We start from the raw sequence: 19,792 nt of genomic DNA on the forward strand, positions 1-19,792 counted from the left end.
AAGACCTTGAACATCTGGTAGGATGCACAATTTTGGGGATCCAGGATGAAATCCCTCAGATCCTATCACGTGATTAAATTAACGTCTGGCAGCGGCCTAGAGGGCACAAATGAACCTTTCTACTTACAGCTTTTAAACTAGGCCATGCAAGCTGCCAGTATATATATGCACAGGAGAGAAACGTGAGTGATGTCTGAAATCACTGTACCAAAAATAATTTGCACTTTTATTTTGAGTTGAAAAAAATGAGGTAGAACTTTTGCTTCCTGAAAGTTAGATGGGCTTTTCCCCCTGCTTGCTATGGGCAGAGGTATGTCTCTAAATGTATGCTTGATTATGTATGATAAAGGAGAACATATTTCAAAAGTGCCTAAGTGGCTTAGGCTCTGGAGTCCTATTTCTGGAAGTGAGTCTTAGAGCCTAAACTGCATTGAAAATAAGTAGGATTCTGATTCTGATTCTTGTGTGCTTGTGTCAGTTGTGAAAATGGGACTTGGAGAAGCCTAAGGGTATATTGCTACTTTTTTGGGAATGCATTTGGGGTTGCTGGTCTTAAGTGCAGCTGCCTACCCACTCCTACTTACTACGTCTTGAAACAGAAATGAGTCTCTGAGGTCATCTTCCCACTCCACTGCCACTCTCCAGCACAGAGGACTTGAGAACGGAAGTGGGGCTGGAGGGATGATGCTTGCAGAGGGACATCACCACCTCATTTACAAGTTTGATAGATGCAGAGCGGGAACAAGTAGAGGGTAGGCATAAGTTACATGAGGGCTTTTGATGATTTCACCCAAATATTTTGTACTTACTAGAAGCTGCAACAATTTTGCTAACATTGCTGTCAATAGTTTTGGCAGGCCCACTTACATCCTAATACATTTTATTACCATGAATTACCAGCATATGAAAAATCCTAAGAACCTCAAAGAGTAGAGAATTATGAATAATAGTTGATGATTTATTTTAAAACCATATTTTAAATTAATAATTCATTTAAAAAAATCACTAACATTGTATTGGATATGGGCAATACTGTACTATATCTTTTACATGGTTTTGGCTTGTGAGGTAAAAGATTAACAGTATAATCCTTTCTAAGTAGAAGATAGAGAAGTGACACGAGGGCAGAAAGTTCAACTCAAGTACTGTCTGAAGATGATGGCTATGAAGGAGTAGTTTCTGTAGCACAGGCAAAGCACTGTGGTGCAATTTCTTTTTATTATAAAAACAAATATTACTTTCAGGTAGGTGGAATAGGAGGTTTATTTTGAATATCTCTGGATTAATTTTAAATTGTTTTCTCCACCCCTGACTAGTGTGATAAAGGAGTTTGTAAATGGATAAGGACAGAATAAAAGCAAAAAGACTGTATAGCATTTTATAGTAAGTAGGTCTGTTTAGGCTTAATCCTTGTAATGTAGTGTTAAAATTTACAAAACAGCTTGTAATTGCAGTAGTTTATTTAAACCAGCTATTTGTGGTTATGTTTGCTGATGAAGCTTAAACTTCAACACTCCCCAGCCATCTAACAGCAGCAAATTGACTTCAGGTCTCTTGTAAGAATATCTAAATGTAGGCTGTTGAATAATCCCTTTGGGGGCCCTGTAACTATTTTTATGCCTGGATATGCGTCATCAGTGGGTATTTTCTCTGGTGACTAGCTTACATCAGTAGGTCTCCTACCATACATTCTATCAGTGAGTGACTTATGATTGATGGGAGTTACGGCTGCTGTTTAGCTTTTTTATCTGTGACCTCAAATAATGGACAACAGGAATTTCCAGGCTGTTAAATTCTTTGAATGACTGAAGATATGGGATTGCAGTGCTGATAAATGCAGGTAGTACACAGATATTATTCACTGGAGGGAGGGGGGAGGGAAGGGGGGGTTCCTTGTCTGGAAGGCGGTAAATCTAGCTCTGTTGCTCAGCCTTTAGAGAGAAGATATGCTTCCTGAACCCAAGGAAAGTATCCACACAGGAAGGGTTGTCGAGCAGATGCACTGCTTAACTCTTCATGGCTTTTTTAGTGTTTTAATGATGCATGATACATGATACAGTAGAATAATTTACATGTATTTTCATTAGTTGATCTTGATGTCAGTTTGTCATTCTGTTTTATTCTGGGGACACAGCTATTTTCAACTATATCAGAATAAATTCTGTGGCATTTTCAAGTAGGTAATACCTGTTATTACTGTTGTTGCTGTTGTTGTTATTGTGATTATTTAATAAGTAGGAAGAGGAAGTGGATTTATGTATGTGTGTAATCCAGGCACTGTCTGGGATAACTCTAAAGGTGCAGTAAGCCAGGTGGTCTTAGAGTTATGTTACACCTGCAATTATTGACCCATTGAGTTGGTGGCAGCAGTTCATTTCCTGATCTGAAGTACTTTCCATTATGGAAATAAGTATGACGAATGCATTTAATAAATTATCCCTTGATTTCTTTGCACTCTAGCTTTCCCATCTCTCTCTGACTCTAACAGTGTGCATGATGTTGCAGTACATTTGTGAGATGTTGTCAGTGTTCTCTGGGATGTATTGAGCAACTCCAGCCAGCTCCAGAATGAGACACTTTCCCTTTCTTCTTCTCTCTTTCCTGCTTTCTCCTTTTGATGGCAAATGCTATGGCAGCTACAGTATTCAGGTCCTCCTGAACTTTGGTTCAGGGATCTGTCAGATGCTTTAGCTAGCAGCTAGACTTGTCAGGGAATGACCATGTGATACACAGTTACCACAGGCATGGATGCAGTATAAGAAGCGTGAACAGAGTCAAATTAGAACTTTCCATCTATTTGGTTAGAGAGTGTGTGTGTGTGTGTGTGTGTGTTGTGTGGTAAATCTGTCTAAGGCAAACTGAGCCCACGCACTAATCTTGCCCACATGTATTTGGGGAATGATTGGTACCTGGGGGGAGAGAAAATTCTTCCTAGTGGATTTCTATGTGTGACCTGTGGTTTAAAAACCTCAATCTGGCCTTGACTGGTTAGGCACCTAGTTTCTGTTTTGTTTAAGCATTCTCACATAAAAACCAATGGTTTCTTTTGGTGGGTCTTTTTCTCTATAACTTTTCTTTCTAACTTACCAGGCAAAGAATCTTGATTGCTGAACAAAACTAGATTCCCTATGTGAGTTAGTTAACAAACATCAGTGACTAGTGGACACATAATCATTAAGTTAGTCTCTATAGCAGATGCAACATTACTACCATCACTCTGTGGGGAGCAGACTGTGTATAATGTACCTGAGCAACCCAGGCAAACAGATGCCTGTAATGGCATGATTGACCATTGGCTTTGAATCAAGCTTCTGGAATCTGCTCCCCTAGTAGTTGGGTTAAGAAATGCATTCAGCAGAAATACCAGCAAGTGGAGTGGTGCTTAAAAAGAGGCTTGAAAAGCTTTGAGAGAAGAGAAAATTGTTTGGTACAGGACCATGATTTAAGAGCGCACTCGCTCTCTACCTCTTTCTCGTTATAATATTTTTTACAGTCTCTTCAACAAGACTTTGTGATTCGTGACAAGCTGGTTATATAATTCAGACTCTGTAAAAGGTTAGGCACAAAAGGCTTGATGGGTCTTGAGTCATTTGCAGTAAATTTTACTGAGCTCTCCTGGGGTGTTGCACTTTGAAAATTTAGAGCTTGAAAATATATTTGTGAATGTTGCTATTTATGTTTATCTTAGTTCAACTTTCTAGGAACAATTACAGCCTGCTTCATATTAATATCGATGGGAAAGATAGATAATGGGCTGATTTTGGCTTTGCATTTATCTTTGTATTTTCCTGACAAGGATTTCTATAATATTTTAAGGTAGCTTTATCTTACACTATATCTGCAAAAAGCTCAATATTACTGAGTTTCCAGAAGGCCCTTCAAACCATTTTTGCTTAGGGTTTTAAGTTTTAGAGGAGATAAGTGTTAGCAAATTGCCTGTCATTTCTGGATGCTCCATGCAGGACTGTGCATAAGATAAAGGGGTGAAGTCCATTTTGACGTGTGACATATGCATATAACTACCCGTGTATTGTGACAAGGTTGTCATTGTAGGGATGAATACTAATCAGGATGGATCCTGCAAGAGTTCATTGTGAGCATGCCCATGTGCAGCTCTGTTGACACTGTGTTTCAGTCTGGACACAGAAATCTGTTTACACAGGATTTATTGAGGAATTAGAGCCTTGGTGGCAAAATAACGTATGCTTTTCTGTGGGAATTCCTCTTTGCATTGAATCTTAAAATCTTGCCTGTATTTTTACTATTTAAGTATTATCTTTTTAGAATGCTGCAGATACTGAGCTATCTGTTGATCTAAGGCAGGGCTATCCAACTTTCAAGCAGCCAGGGGCCACATGGGCTGCACCACCATGGGCCACAGGCCTCATCTGCAAGGGCATTCCCTCTCCCCTCCACTAACCCCACTGCCAGCTCCCTGGTCCAGGGATGCATCATGCCACCCAGATGCCCAGGCCACGTGCTCTCCCAGCCCCATGGGCTGCCCCTCCCCAGCTCCCCAGGCTGGATAGAAAGTGGAAGCTGGGGGAGGGAGTGATGAAGGGAGCAATGAAGGCAGCAGCGAGAACGATGAAGGGAGGAGCAGTGGCAAGGTGGGAACCTGGGTACTGCAAGTTAACCCCTTGCAGGCTGCATGCAGCCTGCAACCCACAAGCCTGATAGCCCTGACCTAAAGGAAAACCGGCAGTTCTTTAAAGGTGACCACCGCATTTTGTCATAACACTATAAGCAAAGTGCATTTTGTGTCTTAATGTGTTACTAGCACTGTATATGCACAGAGCTGTATTGATTATCCTTGGATAGGAAAAGCAATTGTGTCACCCTAGTATTAGAGGCTGAATTCCCAAATGTTTTTAAAAGCTTACTGTTGAAGCAGAGTTCTGAGACCATATGCCCAGAATGACTGCTTTGGTGCTTATTTGTTGGGAATGGTATCAAAGTGACAACCAATCAATATTTCCAAGGCTGCTATATTGTTCAGCACTGTGGTTGTTTCAAGTGCTCTTGGGAATAAAGGGGAACCGGAGGGTACTACACTGGGAAGGAAAAATGCCAGCAGAAATTTGAAAAGCAACCTGCCCATGATCCTTCCTCTCTTATTGCCTTCTGCAAAGAAAGAAGACACTGCTGCTGATTAATCAATGAAAATGTGAACTCAGGTCAAGATATTTCCCTTGGTGAGTCAACTACACACCTTAAGGGCATTATGAAGCATGAGGCAGACTAGTGTACTGAAGTATTCCCCTTCAAGGAATGTATTATCTTATGATTGTATTAGTTCATCATCATCTTATTACCATCATATCCTGATCTTACAAGCTGATCATTATGTCTGCAAGACATCCCATTGCAATTGAGTCTTTACATTCACACTAGGCCCCCCCTGAGTTTGGATCAGCTTACAGAATCAGAGTTCAAGCTATAATGGTTACATTTCCTTAATTTGCAAGAAGCTTAAAAGGAACAGAGGTGGGAAAATTAAATATATTTTCAACACTCCATTTTGTACAATATTTTGCAGTAGGGTGAAAAAAATATTTGGAAGAAGGAATGTTTCAGTTCTGAATTTTTTTAAGTAACTGAAGGGTTTTCCTTCTTTAAATCATTGTATGCAGGTAGGATGATTAGGCTCAGGTGAAGTTTTCATAATATTTTATCCTGAAACTCCTTTTCATCTGAGTAGTTTTATTACAGGGAGTCACATTGACTTTCTTAAGATTACTTAAGTGAGCAAGAGCCCCAGGACTGATATTGGCCTCAGTGGCATTCATACATTTCAGAGTAGGAACAGGGAGAAGAAAAGGTTAAATGAAGACAGTTATGTAAGCCTGTGCACTGAGACTTGGATTATCAGCCTCTACAGACCAAAGAGTGGTAGCCCCTTTATGTCAGTCAGCCAGGTGACAACCACTCTACACAGGTAGTTCCTTTCATGTTTCAATTTGCTTCCTGCTTATAGAAGTCAAAATGCATAATTCACGTGTAAGACCTCGGTGGTTCAGAACAGGATCTTTGCAGTCTATCAAGCAGGTTAACAGCCATGGACAACACAAACAGCTGTGGGCACTGCAGTCATTACAAAGCTGCCTTTTTACATATCTTTACCTTACATGTTTCTCAATTCCATTTGGCCTGGTGCCAGCCCCAGGGAGTGTCTATTGCAGTGATCAGATGGAAAATATTTTAGGGAACTGGCTAATTCAAGGCGAGTTATTCAAGGAGGCTACCAGAGCAGTGCACAGAATGACAAAATGATTTGGATCTAGTACAAATAGACACCAGGATGTAGATGTTGGCATCCTGGCAAAGATTAGTGTAGACTAATATGATCTGATTCTCTTCTCCATTCTGAATTTACCTGAACACATGCCCTTCCCCAGATTTCAGTTTAATTGAAGGGGAAACTCAACTCAGGCTGAACAATTTAACAATAATTTTTAATGAGCCTGATATGCAGTCTCATGTTGTGACTTGGTTTCTCTGTTTCTACATATCTGCCTGTTGTCACTAGAACGCTTTTGAACTCAGCCATACCTAGAGGCGACAGTCTGCCCCGTAACATGTGGAAATCTTGCTCACTGAGTGAAGTATCTACAACCAAAATATCTAGTCTGAAGAAGAATCTGTGTAGAAAAAAAAGGAATGTGACGATGTAGTTATGGAAGAAGAGGAAAATATAAATAATTATTCTTAATAGTGGTGGTCAGTTTAGCTTTTAGCTATCTCAGATGTCTCTGCCAGTAATTTGTTTGTGGTAACAAGGGACTGGTTCTGAGACTTCACAAATTTATTTTCCAAATTTGGATCAGTGAAGAGATCCCTGGGGACCTGAGGAATGCCCACATCATGACCATCTTCAAGAAAGGAGATAAGTCGGTGTGTGGGAACTACCAAGGTATTGCCCTTCTTTCCACAGCAGGGAAAATCCTCTCCTGCGTCATCCTGAACTGTCTTCCACGTCTTGCTGAGGTAGTCCTGCCAGAATCTCAGTGTGGTTTCAGACCATCTTATAAGGCACTTGACATGATTTTTGTTGCCCATCAGATCCAAGAAAAGCGTCAGGAACAACATTAGGACCTGTATATGGCCTTACTTGACCTTTTTAAGGCCTTTGATTCCATCAGTCACAAAGCCTTGTGGAAAGTATTGGCCAGTTTTGGGTTTCCTAAAAAGTACATCAATGGGCTTCTGCATGACCGGTGATTGATTGTTCTTTGTAGTTTATTGGGGATACATCCACTTGTTAGCTAAACTGGTGTCAAGCAAGGATGTATCATCCCCCCAATTTTGTTTTCCATTTTTTTGACAGTTATCCTGGTTCTCATTAAGGACTGTCTTCCTTCTGGAATTGATATTGAATGTATGGGGGGCTTTTTAGTCTGAGACATTTCTGCTCTAAGGCCAAAGAATTCAAAACAACCATTCTTGACTTTCTTTACACACACTGAAGGAAAACCCTTAGTCCATGCTGGATCTCTTTGGAGAAGCCTACTGAACTTTGAGCCTCTCTTTCAACATTTAGAAGTCTAAAATGATCTATCAGCCTGCCTCAGACCATGATGACCCCCCTCCTCAAATTACCATCCAGGAAAAGACACTGAAGGTAGTTGAGCACTTCCCCTATTTTCATAGCCACCTCTCTCAGAGTGTGAATATTGATGAGGAGATCCAGCACAGGATCTGGTGCATAAGTTCCTCTTTTGGGAAGCTGCTTTGGCATGTCTTTATTCATTAGTCTCCAGAAAGACACAAGATCCAGGTCTGCAGTGCAGTCATCATCCCCACTGTCATCTATTGATGTGAAACATGGGTGACCTACCACTGTCATCGTAAGAGCCTAGAGATGCTCTATTAGTACTGACCTGAGATCTTCTGGTGGTTAGAGTAAACGCTACAAGGACACATGGAAGGTATACCTCAAAAAAACAGATGCTGTCATCAAGAGTTGGGAGGAGCTATCTGCCAACCAATCTCAATGGTGCGGCAGCCTCAACCAAACAGCAGCCCATTTTGAGATAAAATGTCTTGCAGTTAAAGCAGGGAAGAGAGAGTGGAGAAAGGAAAAAGAGAGGAATCCCAGACTGCAGCCTACTCTTCCTTGTGGAAAGACCTGCAACTTCTGCAGATGGATTTGCGTCTCAAGGATTGGACTCTTACGTCTCCTGAAGATCCATCAATGAGCCATGGTAGATATCATCCTTGAATCAAGGGATTGCTGCTGACAACAACTTGAAGCTTTACTTTGATTCAGTTATTCTTACAGGGTATGGACACATGTATATTTGGAGAGATTTGAAAAGGGCAGCAGCTGGCATGTTCTTATATGTGGACAAGCCATGGACAAATGCAGGAATAAATGCAGCAAAATTGCTATCGCTTTAATGCTTGATGAAGCAGTGTTAAAGTTGGGGTAGTTTTGCTGCATTTATATTGTTCCCAGCTTGTCCACACATAACAATTAGAATGTAACAGCTGCTGCCTTTTTTAAATGTTCTCATTCTGAAACAGCTCCACACACGTGTGTATCCATATCCTCAGATATACAGTGACTGATTCTTCTGTGTTTTCTTCCTTGTGTGCTCGTTTATACCTAGGTTAAGTGGGTCTAACACTATCATAAGGTGGCAGATACAGTTCTATATAATCTTACTGCTGCTTGTAGCAATGTGTGAACAGTGAACAGTCTTTGAAGGAATGCTTTAATGGTGTTAGATGGCATGCATACATGAGCACGTGTTGACGATTCTTGTGGGGGTGCTTGTGCAGACAGCCTCCTTTTTCTAAATAAAATTGAGTTCTGGTTGCAGAATTGCTTTCTGAAAATGTGGCATAACAACTTGGGCTGAAATTTCTGAAAAACAGCCAAAACACTGCTTTTTAACTACATTTGTTCAGGCATCCATGTGGCTTGTTTAAATAAACAAGCGACCCATCACTGATTTTCCTCCATTGGAAAATTAACCGTCAAGGCCCTGACATTCTCTGCCCTTCCACAGAGGTGCAACAATACCCTTTTGATTTGGGTATGTTTTATGGTCCCTTTTGCACACTTACGAATGACTGTGGCCAATACAAATCTTCAGTCAGACAAAAAGGATCTTTACAATTATAAATTTACAATGTGTAAGTGCCAGTGTTCAGTTGCTGCAGAGATTCTGAAAGTGGAGATGAGCCAGACCTGCTTGACTAATGGCTGAGAGAAGGGCTATGCCTTAGATCATGCTGGTATAATCCTGTGACATACAATATAAGGAACAATAATATCTTTTGCATGGAGCTGCTTTTCTGAGAGATTTCCATCTTCCAGTGGCCGGTGTTATGTCATTAAAGATTTGTATTGTAGCCACTGTGTTGCTGATTTAAACATAACCTTTCTTTCAAGTATTAATGCTGGCATGTGTTCACACTCCTGAGTCTTGATCAAGTGTTCGGTCTTGCTCCTCTTGGACTTTTGCCACTAACTACTGCAGGAGCAGAGTCTGGCTCTAAATCAGAAGACCCAGATGAGCCTTTTAATTTAACATTTTTATAACGTACATTTTTCACTTTGATTGGTTTTAAACTAAATATCATTCTGTACAAGTACTTCAAAGATGTGAACATCTAGGAAGGTGTGGCACTCTTAGGGGAGTATAAATTGCATAAAAGGGTGGAATTAAGTAAATGGCATTTGAAGCCAAATATCAGGGGGGAAAAATCCCAGTGGTTAAATCAATTAGACCAGTGGTTTTCATGCATATTCCCTGGAGGTAGGTATTGTGGCACTTTGCCAAGGTGTATGTGCCTAAATTTTAATAATGGCAGTAAAGCTTTTGATTAGTAAACACTCAGTGAGTAATGGCATTGCCACACGTTGACGTCAGTGTTGACATCCTTCCTTAGGAATGAACATGCAGAGATGCATTGGGTATAGGCAGCAATATTTTGCAGGGTATGTGGCCAAACAAAATTTGAAAACTTTGGACTAGACTATGCAACAGTCTCCCTAATGAAAGTCATAGGAGAGCAATATATAATTGGAGTAATATGAGTAATTCAAAAGGAAGCTGGACAAAGCATTAGAAATATATTTTTAAAAATACTGGCACTTCCATTTGAAAGGGTAACATTTAAAAAAATGCAATACTGATATGGCCAAATCCTTCTAAATTCTTGTAAAATTCCCAAAAGCACTTAATAAGAATTTTGTACAAAAATAGATAGCAGAATATGGTTATTACAATAGCTATTCCTCGGAGGCCCAATTGATAACCATGATATATACTCTAATAAGGATGAAGATGGAACATCAGTAGCTTTTTGGGGTAGTTCGTAAGACCTACAATTTAGGTTTTTCAGGAACTAATAGTTATGCCATACTGGGCGCGTCTACATGTTCATTAATGCGCCGTAATTACAGTGCATTAAGTTTAGTACCTGTAATGACAGGTTCTAACTTAATGCTCTGTAATTGGTGCTGCTGTGCATTAGTCCAGATGAATGGTTTTTTAGTGATGTTAATGCGTGTTAAACTAAATCTACTGCACATTCACGCATTAGCATGGGTTTTGCCTGCTGTGATAATGTGTGGTAGAATTAGTCTTCTGACCATTAAGCGTCTCATGTAGACATGCCCACTTTAACTTAAATACCCAGGCATATGAATCTTTTACTTGAGTTCCAATAAAAATGGTATTTACAACTTTATTTTGTTTGTTCTGGTCTGACTATATATAAACAAAGTTTATAAATGTGTTAGCTTTCAATTGCAAGCTTTACTGAAAACATGAGGTCTTATTAGAAGGGGTTATTGAAACAGCATGTTCAAATCAAAACCATATATTAACAAGTAAAATGAATAATGAGTCTGTTTTCAATATGTGTTGTTAAAAAGTACAGTTTATATCTGAACTAGTTGTTCCTCTGATTCCACTGCTGCCAGTATTCCGCATTGGACTTTTTATGATTTCTCCAATAGTTTACAGCATCTGCCATTTAAATGATGCCAAATATTTTTTTACAATTGTAATTTTTTTTAAGGAAATTCCTTCTCCCCCCCCAATAAAAAAAAATGATAATAGGATGTGAGCACAGCAGGAATGGAAAGTAAGAGGTGTGCTACGAGCATAGTGGATTTTTTCCATTCAGTCACTAGGCTAGGCATAAACTCCAGCATCTGTTTGGAAAATGTGGGCCCTCTGTTATTTACATAAGGGTTTAGGTTAAGCGTTAACATGCTTTGGGTGCATTCTGACTTCCAAAGGAAATCACGTCTTAACATCTTCCTAAGTGATTTGTCCTTTGTCATTTGTCTCTTTTAATCCAGGGACCTAATGCAGTCTTTCAGATGTCTATATCTATTATCCTGGAATAAATCCTTAAAAGTTTCACAGGATGAAAGTACTAACAGTTTATCGCGGGACATCACAAAGTGTGTCTGAACAGTTATCCAGGGATTGCTTAATTGAATCAATGGCAGAAAAGGGGCAATGCGTTCAGCCACTCACTAAACCCTGATTCAGAGCGCAATGTATATACACACCAATCCTAGGATATTTGTGCAACAGGGCAAACACAGGCACAACTTCTGCTGGGAGAAGTGTAATGTCTGTTCCTAGCCAATGTGATAACACCACCAGTCTTTGGTGATGGATGGGAATACAATTTCTGAAGGCTTCTGCGGCCCAGAAAGAAAAGGAAAAGAAAGCACTGCACATGTTGGTATCTACAGACATTGAAAACCGGAAGGCAAGGGAAAGTACCAGCAGCCTGGGATGTTAACTCAAATTTTTTTTCAGTTTTACACAAAAACAAAATGTGACAAACTGAAATGAGATACAGCTTGAACTTTTGTTCTGAAGCACATCAGAGAAACACCAAAACACTGACTTGAAGGTCAGGATTGGCTCTTTTCTGTAACAGATTCCCAAGAAAAAACTGTTAACACTATCCTAGCTTTAAAAACAAACCCTTAACAGTAATATTCATTAGGAACACAGTCTGAAAGATATTACATTATTGCATCTGCGGTCAACAAAGGTTTGCTTTTCTCTAATGACAGAAAGGAGATTCCATGTTAACAAGTGTGAGATAATTAAACAGGTTGCCAATAAAAAAAGCCACTGTATTTGCAGAAACTGCTGTTACATTCAGCAAATGCCAATTAGAGAAATGTCTGCTTTATGTGAGATGGGTTATTAGTGTAGAAACACTTGTAGGATTATACAGTGGGTCAAAAGTGTAACTTACCATCTCCTCACTGCTATTATTTTAAGGCAAATAAACAAAACTAAATATCAGGCAACAATGAAGGAAAGCTGTAAATCAATGATCATGTGTGAAAAAGCATGGAATCTGATGAAATGAGCTCAAGCTTTCAAAAGCTTATGTTACATGTCTCTGATTCAGTTAGTCTAGAAGGTGAAAGCCTACCCTGTCCTCTGCTTGACTTCAGACTAACACAGCTCACTACCTCTCTGTACATTTGTGGGGAGGCATAACAGCAATTCTTGTGGTGTTGTGGGAGGCAATTTTTACCATGATCATGTACTACAATGGATTGGAAAAGTCACCTTTATATAACACAGAAGCCAACCCTTCCACATAGAATTTAAATATGGTAAATACGTTGCTAATTTAGGGGAGGAATTTGAAAATGGAACAAGATTAATTTATTTTTTCAGGTGTTTCCTTTTATGCTGAGTTATTTACCCGCTGGCTGCCTTTCTAAAACCTGATCGTATATTTCCATTTTTTGTATCACAAATATCTTTCACTTGGGGTCATATCTTGCTCTCAGTTTCTAAGCAGACATCCCACTGACTTCAATAAATGACAGTTTCACATGTGACATGATGACAGGATATGGCTCTTAGTATTCACTGCTTGCACCTGTTTGCAGGTGCCTGCTGGGTTGGGGACGGGGGGAGGGGTTGGCTTGAAGTTCCATGTGATTTTGGTGTAATTAGGCAGAAGGACCTGATGCTCCTAAGCTCTGGTTATTGTTTCTGCTGTGGATATATCAAGACAGTATGTGTCATGTGGGCTGATGAATTTTGTATACATACTAAGCATCAAATACAGCTAAGGATTTGATGGCTTTCTTCCTCTCTGATTCATTTAGGTCAGTTGGTGGGTACCTGAGCAATGCAGGATGATGGCCTTTGTGCCAGCACTTTTGAGGTGTCTGGGTCATTGGTTCAGATCTTCACTTTGTTTGCATAGCAAATACACAATGAGGCATTTGCAACTCTGTGCTTGTTCATAGGATTAAAACCATTGTGGCCCTTTATCATTTCCATACCAATTTTCCTGAGAAGCATTAATTAAAGACTGGCTGGGATCTATATTGGCTGGAACATGAGAGGGTGCACAAGAGAAGTATTAGTTTGAAAAGTTTTGAGAGCAACATCCTTTGTAATTAGTTTAGTTTAGGCGGCTGTCTGGATTGCTCTTTTGCCTTTGCTTAACTGTAAGTGTTTATGGAAAAATGACTGCTTTACAAACGTAGGCCAACAGACTTTTGTTATTGTTTCACTCATAACGATTCTCACATTATTCTGGATATTTTAGGACTTGGTCTGAAACTGAGATTAATTACTAAACCCAGGGTGAATGATTAACCATTTGACTTGTTCCCAAGTTATGTACTCACCAGGCTAGAAATGATTTTCCAAACTGCTGAAGATAAGGGAAGGTTATTCCTGGTTTCACAATATCCTCATTGTTACTAACTTTTGTGTTGTGTGTATTGTGACATCAGCTGATACCTATGCAAGGCTAGTCCAGCTTCTCATTCAAACCACTTCCTGGGGTTTTCTCGGGTAATGGCAGTGATTCAGAAGATACCGCAGTGCTCATAGAACTGCTTGTTATATGTTGCACTGAGACTTTATAACTGAGGACAGTTGAGCAAAGAATTTTGCAATGGTGTCATTAAAAAAAAAAACAAAAAAAAATTGCTTTTCCTGGTTTAGAATGTAGATGCATATTGTTCAGCAAATATGCATAATTTGATAAGTGCCTACTTATAAATATGCTGTGGAGCATGTATTTTGTGTGCAGGGGTGTACATACATATATGTACACACATACACTAGCCAGCAGCCTGAAAACTACCCGTAGATGCAAGAACCACTGGATTTTGGCTCTAGATCCAAGCTCTGTGGCTGGTCTCTGTTGTTTACGTTGTAGGAAATAGACACCAATTGAAGATTACCAAGGAAATTAAACATATATAATAGTATTTTATATGCTTATAACAGCTTATACTTAAAGATGGCCAAATTATCATATTTACTCAACTATAAGATGACCATGAATTTAAGATGACCCCCAATTGTATACATGGAAAATGTATACATTTATTATTATTTTCCAGGTATAGAATTCAATTATTGAAGTTTTGCCTTTAATTTGTCCCCCTCCCACTACTACAGCAGGGAAAATAAATCTGGGAGGGGGGATCACGTGGCCCCCTTGTCCTCCCCAGCTTCTTCCCTGTGTACACCTTCCCCCTTTACTGTCATACCCTGCTGTCTCTGAGCACATGGAAATAAGGGACAAATTTGAAAATACTGACTTTGAAATAAACATGCCTGTAGTAACTTAGTTCATCCATGTTTGAAATATTTTACATGTTTTGAAACTGCTGCAGGTTTTAGCACAGGTACTCCATTAACACCTTTAAGCAACATTTTTATACCTTCTGGACGCATCTACATGTGCACCCAACTGCACAGTTGTTACTGTACAGTTGTTTAGTACTTGCTTTAGCATGTACTAAATGAGTATGCAGTAACTGCCGGTACTGTTCAGCCCTGGCACCACACAGGTCATTTGCAATCCTACTGCACAGTAGTGTTGGTGTCACAATTCATGCACACTGTGTAGCTGTAGCAACAAGCTATGTCGCCGTAGCTCATCAGTATGGCAATGTCATCTCATATAGATATGCCGACATATACATAATACAAACTATGCATGGTATTAGTGTAAAGTCAAAAGACTTATGATTTAATTATATGGTTAACTGGGCTGGGCCCCAGCAGAGTTAACAGCATTTGAAGCCATGGTGACCCCACAAATTAGCACTGGTCAGTATGTGTGCACCACTCACAACTAGAACTGGGTTTTCTTGTCACGCGTCCTTGGATCCTCCAAAAATGTATAAGCAGTTTGAGGCACAGGGCGGCCTGATCCAGCTTCACTTTATGAAGGGTGGGGCCACACTAATCATAGGCACCAGGCTGAGAGAGCGGGTGGCAGAGGGATTCTGAATGAGCTCTTTGGGGGCCCATTTGATGATGTTTGCCAGACATTTAAAGCTGGTAAAGAAACAGGAATTATTGGAAATGAGTAAGGCAGGGATAGCTCAGCTTTGGGAGTGAAGAGGAAGTTGAAAAGCATTCAGTATAATGGCTCATCATGACTTTAAAAAGGGTTGGTGCTGAAGGGGCTATGTGCAATAGGTACTATCATATATTTTATTCAGATGGGCTCCAGTAATTTATCTTTCCAGAAGGCCTTTTGGCTAAAACCAAATGCAGTATTTTGGGCACCAAGGCGCAAGTGTCAGGGCTGACTGGCCCTCCCAGTGCCAGCCTGGTATTGCAGTACCTCCAGGTCTAGTGCCACTTCCCTATGGATAGAACATCTGCCCATTTTTTTTAAAGGCCAAAAAAAAGTTTCCATCAGCATGAATGCCCAATATTGGCCATGTATTTTATAGTGATGTTCAATGTTGGCTGCATTTAATCAACTTCATAGTTGGTTTCTATTACAGAGCACATGCTGCTTTTGGCAGTGGTTTAATGATAGGAAATTTATTTAATAAGGTTTCCTTGTATGCAAATATTACAGGAGGAGCTTTTTTCCCCGTTCTGACTGGGGGGGGGCTTATCTTATATTCAAGTAAATATGGTAGTGAAAAGGTCTACTGTGGAAACATCTAAATGCCTATACATATCTATATGAGGAAGGTAAATAGGCAAAATGAAACATAGTAAGGTTAGCAATTTGTTCAAGGTCAGGCAGCAAGTATATGTGAACACATGGGAATAGAATCCTGATTGTGTCACCTGCTTTTCAGGTTTTCTAAGTATAAATTCTTAGAATGACCAGTACTTATAAATTATTTTTTTCTTTTTTTAACTCTGTTGAAGGAATTGATGAAGTTTGGGATCCTGAAGATTCTTTGAATGTTGAGGTTCTATCTTAAAAGTTAATCTTTACAGAACAATTTTTTTTGCTGTGTATTTATTTTTACAGTATAATTTTTGGATGCAGTTTCAAAAACAGTAATCAGCTAGAGGATAATAAGTGGGAGTGGTTAAGCATGTTCAGAAAAAATATGAAATAACCTAAAGCTTCACTTGTTGCTTGACTCACACCCTATTTCTTTGTCGGGGCTCAGAGAAGGTTAGTTAACTTAATTTTTGTTCTTTTTCAGTTTTTGCACACTTTTGCCTTTCTTGGCTCCCTCTGGAGCCAGGTGCACTCATAATCTTGTAAAAAAGCCTCTTCTGTGTGAGATTTGCAGATTAGGATTGCAGACCCATGAGGTTTGGGCAATTTGAATATCTGTAAATACTGAAGATCTGCAAATTCTGAGGTTCATCATCACAAGTAGAAAAAATAATCATTTATCATTGTAACTTTCATAATTTCTGTCACTGCAAGTCCCTTCATGCTTAATTAGGAAATTTACGTGCAAGGTTCCACTTGCCCTATGCAAAAATAACCCACGTATGGGGAATGGAAACTGCATTTCAGCTTGCCCTTTTCTCTTTCTGATTCTGCCTTTAACTGAGCTGTGGAAATCTTCTTATGGAAGATGCCTCCAATGATGCACGTGTCTCAGGGCTTCACTTCTGTTTGACCCCTGTTTTGAGGGGCCCTGCTTATAAGACAGCATTTATTTGTAAATAGAGGTTCAATGTAAAGTAAAAAAAAAATGAAAATGAGTGTGTGATGAGTTTGTTTTACTCTGGAGTCTTTTCATTATATAGTGATTATTAATTAATATTGTCATTATTATATTCTTAATTATTAAATTTATCTGAAACGTGGACCTTGTTGAACCTTGTTGAATTAAAAATGTGAAATATATATATGCAGGTACAGTCCGTTGACTTTCAGTAATATCAAGGCTGTGACAAACTTGCCATCTCCACTACCAATATACAGTCTACAAGACAATCTTTGTCCAATTTTAAGCCATGGAAATTAGGAATTTACTGTGAAATGACTGACATCACAGTGACTATAATGGTGTTAGTGTATCTCACTATTCCACACCAATCGTGTACTTTCATGTTCACAGTTGAATTGTGCAACATAATATAAGTTCTTCAGGACACAGGGACCATCTTTTGGTTCTGTTTGTAGTCCAGTTGGACCCTGGGATGTGCGTGGTACTTTTTGATGTTACCATAGTATGAACAATCTACAAATAAAGTGTGGCATCTCTTTCACTGGAACTTCTCAGGAGGTTGGATAAGTGTCTCTCAAGCAGAGATGCCCCTAGCAGGGTTTGGGGTCTCTAGGGCAAATCATCCTGTGTGGGGCCTGGACGTGAAGAAGTTGGTGGCTGGGGGGTGTGGATGGGGGCAGGGAGGGTGTGGCAAGCGGCAGGATGCAAAGCTGGTGGTGGCGGTGGAGAGCCCTGCAGGAGGGATCACGGCCACTCTGCCCAGCTTTATGGGGCCACTCACAGCATGGGACCTGGGGCAGTCGCCCCAATTCACCCCTCCTTCCCCCCCCCCCACCCCCAGGGATTGCCCTGCTCTCAGGGATGGTTTAGGATTTGTGAGTTCTGACTATATGCAGGGAGTTTGATTAGGGGACTCTCAAGGTCCCTTCCAACTCTGATCCTAAAATAAATAAATAATAGTATGACTGTTTTGTTTTACTATGTGCATTGCACTATGAATAAATCAGAAGTGACAGCTGCAGCCCTCTGCCTCAGCGGAACTTCCTGCAAGAAGGGTAAAGCTCTTTTCTACAGGAAACAGAACTTTCTCAAGGGGAAAAAGTGTAGCTGATCTAAAACAATGGCGACTATTTTCCCAGGAATTAAGGACCACAGCAAACCTCACCACTCTTCTCTTCCAGCCCTACTAGAACTAGACACTCCACTGCATACTCTCCCTTTGATTTGAAGGTGATAGAACAAGTAATATATGGCAAGTGTTATTTGTGTTGAAGAACATGCTTCTGGGGGAGGCTCAGATATAGTGATGAGGATGGTTCTACAGAATACAACAGAAGCCTTTGCATGCATGCTGTATCTGTGCTCTCATTATTAGTAGCAGCTCTTTGTCAAAATAATCCTGGCTTATTTCAAGAAGGCAATTACTCTCCTTATTCTACAACTTTAACTGGTAGCCACTATTGTCCTAACATAGAACAATCTCCAGTACCCAAAATTAAGAGTCCAGTATGGGGTTGCACTGTTGTTACTCATTAATCTCATTATTATTGGAGTGGCTTCCAGTATTTCAGCTTTTTCCACCAACTGAAAGGGCAACTTAGGAATGGTGCTTAAATCCTTATCAATCAGAGAAGAGTTCAAATTGTTATAGTTGACTCTGACCCGGAGGCCCAATCAGCTCTTTGAGCACTTAGGGTGGGGGGAGGAGGGTATGTGAATACTGTAGACTGGGGTGGGGAGCATGGGTGAGGGAAAAGAAAATCTTACTCATCTGGGTTACTGTTACTGTTGCTGATGTACCAACATCAGCTCTGGCAGCAGCATCCCTGTGGCTAGGCTCCCTGGGAGCCACTCCTGGTGCCCCATTCACTCTCTGACCCAGATACTTATGTAATGGGTGCATCTACACAAGACGTTTACTGTGGAGTAGACTAATTAGCTCTGCAGTAAGTGTCTCAGTGTCTACACGTTCAGGGCTATTAGGCTGGAGTAAACTAATGAACTCCACAGTAGGGTAGGACTTGTAAATACAGGTACTAAGTTGATGAGGAGTTTTTTACTCTGCAGCAGTACATGAGTAGAAGCTTACCTGGCTGGCTGGGGCAGAAGGATGCTTCAGTGCACTGGAACACCCTCGTGCCCCAGCCAACCCCTCCGCAGCACTAGAGTGAGGTTGGAGCAGCCCCAGGCTGGCAGGCTGACCCCCCCCAGGCTCCCTGCCAGTCAGAGCTGCTCTGACCTGGCTCAGTATGCTGTAGTCTCAAGCACACATGTAAACATGGCTCCTGGGAGCAATAACCTCCAATGCGATAAGTGCCAGAGTTATTATGACGTATTAATATGCACGCATAGACATGCCCATTGGGTGCAGGGCTGTGCCTGCTTTGGCCAAGGCACCAGGGGGTGTTTAGGAGGGAGAGGGAAGGGGAGCATCATTCTGTTTGCTCTACTTGCCCCTTGCCCCTAGATACACTGCTTGGTATGGTACTGCCTTTAGCTTCTATGGCCAGGCAGGGGTAGCAGAGGGCTGCCCTTTCCATGGCAAAGACTCCTGTTGGGGGGATTCTGGAACTCCCTCATCATTGGTGCCTGGGGCTGCTGTCCTGGTTTGCCCACCCTAGTTATGCAACTGCTCTGAGCTTTCTTTCGGAGGTTCCTTTTCCTTTCAGTTGCCTTTGGAAACAAGATATGAGAATAGATTTTCTTATAGCTGTTTTTCTTCATTTTCATAGATTTCATAGATTTCATAGACATTAGGGCTGGAAGGGACCTCAGGAGATCATCGAGTCCAGCCCCCTGCCCAAAGGGCAGGAAGTCAGCTGGGGTCATAGGATCCCAGCAAGATAAGCATCCAATTTACTC

General features: G+C 40.6%; 1 protein-coding gene across 2 annotated transcripts in view; it reads left to right on the plus strand.

Moving 5' to 3' along the window:
* The first annotated feature begins 1,717 nt into the window (after positions 1–1,717).
* Positions 1,718–19,792, plus strand: part of HIVEP2 (human immunodeficiency virus type I enhancer binding protein 2) — a 122,854-nt gene continuing 104,779 nt past the window's right edge. For both annotated transcript variants that reach the window (XM_019550154.1, XM_019550155.1), the window contains exon 1: positions 1,718–1,840. The gene's annotated coding sequence lies outside the window, so the exon portion shown is untranslated. The remainder of the gene's footprint in view (positions 1,841–19,792) is intronic.

Source organism: Crocodylus porosus, unplaced genomic scaffold (assembly GCF_001723895.1).
Source record: "Crocodylus porosus isolate Cpor-Errol unplaced genomic scaffold, CroPor_comp1, whole genome shotgun sequence".
In the NCBI taxonomy this organism is placed as follows: Eukaryota; Metazoa; Chordata; order Crocodylia; family Crocodylidae; genus Crocodylus; species Crocodylus porosus.